Here is an 8,674-nt window from a genome sequence, read left to right on the forward strand (position 1 = left end):
GGCCTTGCTAAAACTCTTGATATACGGGTTCAGGAAGCTCAAAGGACCCTTGGGAGATTCATAGCAAATAGGAAAACACCACACCATGTAGTCATCAGACTGACCAAAATATCCACTAAAGAGTCCCTTCTTCGAGCTGTAAGGAGAAAGAAACAAGTAATATACAAAGGAAAGCCCATTAGAATTACGCCATATTTCTCAACTGAAACCTTACAAGTAAGAAGAGGTTGGGGCCCCATTCTCACTCTTCTGAAACAGAATAATGCCCAGCCTAGAATCTTGTACCCAGCTAAGCTAAGTTTTCTATATGAAGGAGAAATTAAGACATTCTCAGACAAACAAGGACTGAGGGAATTCACCAAGACAAGACCAGCCCTCCAAGAAGTACTAAAAAGAGAGTTGCACACGGACCAGCACAAGAAAGATCCACGAATGTAAAACTACTCAAGAGCTAAAGACCAAATTCCAGCTACCACAATGGCTCAAGAGAGAAAACATAGCAGTGAAGTTCTACCCAACAAGCTGAACAGAAATCTGCCCCACTTATCAATTCTCTTAATAAATGTGAACGGCTTGAATTCCCCACTCAAGAGACATAGACTGACCCAATGGATAAAAAAACACAAACCAAGTATCTGCTGTCTTCAGGAAACTCACCTAACCTGCAAAGATGCATTTACACTGAAAATAAAAGGATGGAAATCGATATTTCAAGCACATGGTAGCCAAAAGAAAGCTGGTGTGGCAGTCTTAATTTCCAATAACTTAGATTTTAAAACAACAAAAGTAATAAAAGACAAAGATGGTTACTATATACTGGTGAAGGGTACAATTCAACAAGAAGACATGACTATACTTAATATATATCCACCCAACTTAGGTGCACCCAGATTCATAAAGCAAACCCTACTTGATCTGAACCAAATGATAGATAACAATACTATAATATCTGAGACTTTAACACGCTGCTGACAGTACAGGACAGATCCTCCAAACAAAAAATAAACAAAGAAATAATGGACTTAAATAGAATGCTAGAACAAATGGGCCTGACTGACACCTACAGGACATTCTACCCAAGATCCACTGAATATACGTTCTTCTCATCAGCTCATGGGACATTCTCCAAGATTGACCATATCCTAGGCCATAAAGCATGTCTTAAAAAATTTAGAAAAATAGAAATTATACTATGCATCTTCTCAGATCACAGCGGAATAAAAGTAATAATGAACCCAAACAGAAACCCTCATTCCTACTCAAAGTCAGGGAAGCTAAACAACTTTCTCCTGAACAATTATTCTATAAAGGAAGAAATCAAGACAGAAATCAAAAGTTTCTTTGAATTAAACGACAATGGAGGCACAACTTATCAAAATCTATGGGATGCAGCTAAAGCAGTCCTGAGAGGAAAATTCATATCCATAAATGCCTATATCAAAAAGACAGAAAACTTGCAAATAGACAACCTAACGAATAGACTTCAAAGAGCTGGAGAAAGAAGAACAGACCAATCCCAAACCCAGCAGAAGGTGAGAAATTACTAAGATCAAATCAGAATTAAATGAAAAGGACAACAAAGAAACCATAAGGGAAATTAATAAAACAAAAAGTTGGTTCTCTGAAAAGATAAACAAAATAGACACACCCCTGGCTAGACTAACCAAGAGCAGAAAAGAAAAATCTCTAATAACCTCCATTAGCAACATGAAAGGAGAAATCACAACCGATACCACAGAGATACACGATATCATCTATGAATTCTACAAGAATCTTTATGCACACAAACTGGAAAATATAGAGGAAATGGACAAATTTTTAGAAACACATGGCCTTCCCAGGCTCAGCCAGGAAGAAATAGAGTTCCTGAATAGACCAATATCAAGAACCAAAATTGAAACAGCAATAAAAAACCTTCCCAAAAAGAAAAGCACTGGACTAGATGGGTTCACACCTGAATTCTACCATACCTGCAAAGAAGACCTGGTGCCCATCCTGCATAAACTATTTTCCAACATTGAGAAGGATGGTATTCTCCCCAACACATTTTACCAAGCTAACATAATTTTGATACTAAAACCAGGAAATGATACAACAAAAAAAGAAAACTACAGACCAATATCCCTTATTAATATAGATGCAAAAATTCTCAATAAAATTCTAGCAAATCGAATCCAAGTGCTAATCAAAAAAAGAATCCATCACGACCAAGTGGGCTTCATCCCAGAGATGCAGGGGTGGTTTAACATACGTAAATCTATAAATGTAATTCACCACATAAATAGAAGCAAAAATAAAAACCATATGATCCTCTCAATGGATGCAGAAAAAGCATTTGACAAAATTCAACACCCTTTTATGATAAGAATGCTTAACAAAAGAGGCATAGATGGAACCTACCTAAAAATGATACAAGCCATATATGACAAACCCACAGCCAACATCATACTGAATGGAGAAAAATTGAAAGCATTCCCACTTAGAACTGGAACCAGACATGGCTGCCCAGTGTCCCCATTACTTTTCAACATAGTATTGGAAGTCCTTGCGAGAGCTATCAGGCAAGAGAGCAGAATCAAGGGAGTCCAAATAGGGAAGGAAGAGATCAAACTCTCACTCTTTGCTTATGATATGATGTTATATCTAGAAAACCCCAAGGATTCAACCAAGAGACTCCTGGAATTGATGTTTGAAAAACTTAAATCTAAGACCTGAAACTATGGGACTACTAAAAGAAAACATTGGGGAAATGCTTCAAGACATTGGTCTGGGCAAGGACTACTTGAGTAATAATCACAAACACAGGAAACCAAAGAAAAATTGGACAAATGAGATCACATTAAGCTAAAAAGCTTCTTCTCAGCAAAGGAAACAATCAACAAAGTGAAGAGACAATCCACAGAATGGGAGAAAATATTTGCAAACTATCCGTCTGACAAGGCATTAATAACTAGAATACATAAGGAGCTCCAACAACTCAATAGGGGGGAAAAATCAAATAATCTAATTAAAAATGGGCAAAGGATCTGAATAGACACTTCTCAAAAGAAGACACACAAATGATCAAGAGTTATATCAAAAATGCTTAACATCATTAGTCATTGGAGAAATGCAAATCAGAGCTACAACGTGATATCATCTCACCACCGCTATAATGTCTTTTATCACAAAGGCAATAACAAATTCTGGTGAGGATGTGGACAAAGGGGAACCCTCACATACTATTGGTGGAATTGTAAATTAGTGCAGTCACAGTGGAGAACAGTATGGAGGTTTCTCAAAAAACTTACAATTGAACTACCATATGACCGAGCAATCCTACTGCTGAATATATATCCAAAGGAGGGGAAATCAGTGTATCAAAAAGATATCTGCACTCCCATGGTTATTGTAACACTATTCACAATAACCAAGATTTGGAATCAATCTAAGTGTCCCTCAGTGGGTGAATGGATATAGAAATTGTGGTACATGTATACAATAGAATATCATATAGCCACAAAAACATGAAATTCTGCCACTGACAACAATGCAGATAAAACTGGAGAACATTATGTTAAGTGAAATAAGCCAAGCCCAGAAAGACAAATCTCTCATGTTATTATTAATATGTAGAAGTCAAGTATTAAAAATAGTTGGTTTCATAGAGACAGAGAATAGAATGCTGGTTACCAGAGGCTGGGAAGGGTAGCAGAGAGGAATAAAGTGGGGATGGTTAATGAGGGCAAAACTGTAGTTAGATAGATAGAATGAACAATATTTGGTAACACAACAAAGTGACTATAATTAGCAATAAATTAGGATATACTTTAAAATAACTTAAAGAGTGGAATTGGAATGTTCCTAACACAAAGAAATGATAAATGCCTGAGGTGCTGGATACACCAATTTCCTTGATTTGACTAATTCACATAGTGTGCCTGAATCAAAATGTCATACATAATCTAAAAAGATATACAACTATTATGTACCCATAATAATTAAAAAGAAAAAAGAAAAACAATATAAAAACCCTATATAATGCATTTAGAGTAATTCTGCACAATTATATTTAGGATCCACAAAAATTAATGAAGTTTTTTTGAAATAGAATATGGATCATAACTATACCTTGGTTTGACTTAAAACATAATTTAATATTATGAATTTCAGATACATAGAAAAGCTGAAATTAGGCCAACAAATTTTTTTTTAGTGAAATACATTGAAATGAATTAGATAAGAACTTTCACTTTGTATAAACAAAACTTGAATGCTTACTTTGTAATTACATACAAATTTATTTTTCTTACTTTTTTAAAAAAAATTTAGAATCTGAGAATAGGAAATGTGTTTTCTTTTACCAGCTTTATTGAGGTTAAATTAACAAATAAAAATTATATATATTTAAGGTATGCAAGATGCTAATTTGATATACATATACATTGTGAAATGGACACCACAATCAAGATAATTATACATCCATCACTTCCCATAGTTATCATTATTTTGCATGGTGAGAACACTTAAGACATACTATTTTAGCAAATTTTAAGTACTGCATACAATACATTATTATTAACTATAGTCATCATACTCTACATTAGGTCCCCTGAACTTATTCATTTTATAACTGAAAATTTATACTCTTTACCAATAGCTCCCCATTTTCTACACACCCTGTCAGCCCCAGGCAACCATCCTTCCACTCTGCTTCTAAGTTTGACTTTTTAAAATTCCACATATAAGTGAAATCACACAATATTTGTCTTTTTGTGTCTGACTTATTTCACTTAGTGTACTGTCCTCTAGGTTTGTCCATGTTGTCACAAATGGCAACTTTTTCTTTTTTGTGGCCAAATAATATTGCATTTTTAATATATATAAACACATGCACACCAGGTTTTTTTTTTATCCATTCATATGTCAACAGACATTTGCATTGTTTCCATAGCCTGGCTATTGTAAATACATAAAAATTTCTAAAGCTTAAAAACAGTACGTTGTCATCCATAGCAAAATATCTATCCTACCATCATCTTTTATTTAATACATTGTTTTTTGTCTTACAAAGGTAAATTTCTGCCCAGTATCTGAGTAATTGTGCACAAATTCCAAAATAAAAAATTTTGACTAATATGGTTTAATGTATTTGTGGAAAGTCAAACTAATTCCAATTCCTTTATAAACACTTACAATTTAAATGGAGGCAGAAGGCTCTGGATCCAAAATATCATCAGAGGTAACATTTATGGCATATACAGATATAATAAGTGAACTTACAAATTGATTTACCTTTCTATGACATGAGTCTAAGTTCAGTCCTTAACTGTACCTGTATTATGTGTCTCATTTATCAATAAAGTATGTTCTCTCTCTCTCTTTCTCTTTCCCTTTTCCCTTATATTTTATGAAATGAATGACAACTGATCCACTCAGTCATTCCCAGCTTAGTGGACAGCATAGTTCATCGTGTATAAGGTAATAAAACATGATGATACAGTCAGATCACTGAAAGTGTCTGAGTAAGAAAATATGAGATTTCATTAGGTACTGGCAAGTAGCCTTCTATTTATGAATCAAAGTTCCCAATTCCCACTAGAAGTAGTAAAGGCACCCATTACCACATTCTGTTCAAGTAAAAGTGTGGGTTCTGCACAGAATTCCAAAATCAAGTGTATTGTGCAACCCCATGCTTTGGAAGCTAATTTTTCTCTAAATTTTTATTGTCATTTAAGTGTTGAAGTACATATGTTGCATGTGATATTTTCTATTATCTCAAACATGTCCTAATTCAATTTATCTAACAATTTTTGTATGTTGACTCTGAGTGAATTAGCATACTGGGACTATTTACTTCCACTATGTTGTTTATTTAAGAGGTAAATAAATGTATTAGGTTTTTAAAATTAGTATTGTCATTTGTAAAATGAGAAAAAAGGCCTACTTCATTGCATTGTTACAAGTATGCACATCAACTGCTCCCCATTCAAGCTGGCAATAGGATTACAGCTTCATTACCTCAGGGAGGTACATTATGTGGGGGGTGAGGAAAGCAGTAAGATTTGTTAGAACCAAGACTTGGAGAAAAGGGAAAAGAGGGATTTAAATAGAGATTGAGCCCATCCTTCAAAGTGAGGTATCACAAGGATGGAAAAACATGCACCACATGTACTTGCCACGAGATTGGTACTAACTGATCAACACTAAGGTGCTCATATGGCAGTAGTACTCACTGGGTGCCGGTCGGGTACAGGGGGTGGGAGCTGGGTGGTAGAGGGGGTAGGGGTGTAAACCCACAGCTAATGAAAACGGAGCACACTGTATGGGAGAAGGACATGCTTGTAGCCCTGGCTTGAGTGAGGCAAATGCATTTCATGTAACCAAAATATTTGTACCCCCATAATATCCTGAATTAAAAAAAGAGACAGAGGAGAGGAAGATGGTGGAATGGTGGTGACCTCCTGGATTCGTGCTCCCGGAGTGGAAGGCATGGGTCTCGGACTGCCACAATGCTAGAGGTTCACTCCCCCACAAGAACGGCAGTGTGAACCCACGGAGAATCAGCGTGGGACAGAGAGAGAGCGAGAAAGGACTGAGGTGATCGGGAAATATATCACGAAAATCTGGAGAGTGCGGACGGTCATTAGAGAAGGGAGCGCGGGACGGCTGTACCCACCTCACCAGAGAGTGGGGTGGGTTCACCCCCACAGGAAAGCATCTTGTTCCCCCTCTGACCTCCAGACCCACTCAGTTGGGGATCTGCCCGAAGTCGGCGCAGAATCGCCGCGGGAGACGTGGGCTCTGCAGAGGAGACATTGTTGGGAGGCATTTTGGACCTTGGAGTGCTGTGCGTGGCTGAGGCGCCTAGCAACTGTCTCCTATACGCAGGCGGCCGGGGCTGCCTCGGTCCGGCTCGCGCAGATGCCAATCTGTCTCGTTTAGGCCGGCGGCTGGATTCTCCCGGTCCCGGCTCCTCTGGCCTCTGCCGGTCGCTGAGCGTTCAACCCCAGTGACAGTGCTGCAGACGGGCGGCCACCATTGTCGGGTTTTGCAGCCTAAACCCTGCGAAGCGATTGGGTACTGGGTGGCTCCCTTCCCTAGTCCATGGACCCGACTAGGAGCTAAGCCTTTGTGTGAACACTGAGTGGTTCCCCAGTCACGAGAGAGTGGAGAGTGGACCTTGGACATTGGGGCGGGGAGGACCATCGCCCGCGGGAACTGCAGCGGCTCGGCTCGGGCGCTGGGCGAACGAGGGAGCCGCTCCCCTCCCCCTATCCACTGTCTTTCTCGCAGAGAGAGACGGAAACCACCTCGGGAGAGGAAGAGGAGCAGCCCCCCAGCAGAGGTAGCAAAATCCTGAACAACACGCGAAGGGCTCCCCCTAGCGACAGAGGAGGCAGCTTACCTGGCACTCACCGCGTGCCCCTATCCAGACTAAAGCTGAAAGAAGGAATCTTAAAGATTCATCCAGATGGGAAGGGCTCAGCGAAAGAACTTTGGAAGTATAAAGAATCAAGATGAAACCTCGCCCTCAAAGAGGATTACTAGTTCGCCACCAATTAACACAAACCAGATTCCAAATAGCAACATGTCACAGAAAGAATTTCAAACATGGATCATAAACACGCTGAACAGTATGCAAGAAAAAATGGATAATCAACATAAAGAAACCACAAAAAAGATCCAGGACTTGGAAGAAAAATTCACCAAAGAAATCGAAATACTGAAGAAAAATCAAACTGAACTCCTGGAAATGAAGAATTTATTCAAGGAGCTACAAAACACAGTGGAAAGTCTCAAGAGCAGGGTAGATTAAACAGAAGAAAGAATCTCAGAGATCGAAGATAACACTTTCCAATTAAATAAGACAGTCACAGAGTTACCACAAAGAAACATGAGAACTAACCATAGTCTACAAGAAATGTGGGATTATGTGAAGAAGCCTAATGTGAGAGTTATCGGCATTCCTGAGGGTGAAGAAGACAATAAGGAAGGGTTGAATAAACTATTTGAAGATATAATTGAGGAAAATTTCCCAGGCCTAGCCAAATCTCTAGATATACAGGTTCAAGAAGCTCAAAGAACCCCTGGGAGATTCATACCAAATAGGAAGACACCACGTCATGTAGTCATTAGACTGACCAAAATATCCACTAAAGAGGCCCTTCTTCGAGCTGTAAGGAGAAAGAAACAAGTAACATACAAAGGAAAGTCCATCCGAATCACGCCAGATTTCTCAACTGAAACCTTACAAGCAAGAAGAGATTGGGGCCCCATTCTCACTCTTCTGAAACAGAATAATGCCCAGCCTAGAATCCTGTACCCAGCTAAGCTCAGTTTTATATATGAATGTGAAATTAAGACATTCTCAGATAAATAAAAACTCAGGGAATTCACCAAGACAAGACCAGCTCTCCAAGAAGTACTCAAAACAGAGTTACACATGGTCCAGCACAAGAAGGACCCTCAAATGTAACACTAATCAAGAGATAAATATAAAAACCCAGTTATCATAATGGCTCAAGAGAGAAAACAGATCAATGAAATTCAACCCAACTTGAGGAAAAGCAATCTGTCTCACTTATCAGTTCTCTCATTAAATGTGAATGGATTGAATTCCCCACTCAAGAGACATAGACTGGCCCAATGGATAAAAAAATATAAGCCAAGTATCTGCTGTCTTCAGGAAACT

The sequence above is a fragment of the Eulemur rufifrons genome, chromosome 8, assembly GCF_041146395.1.
Source record: "Eulemur rufifrons isolate Redbay chromosome 8, OSU_ERuf_1, whole genome shotgun sequence".
In the NCBI taxonomy this organism is placed as follows: domain Eukaryota; kingdom Metazoa; phylum Chordata; class Mammalia; order Primates; family Lemuridae; genus Eulemur; species Eulemur rufifrons.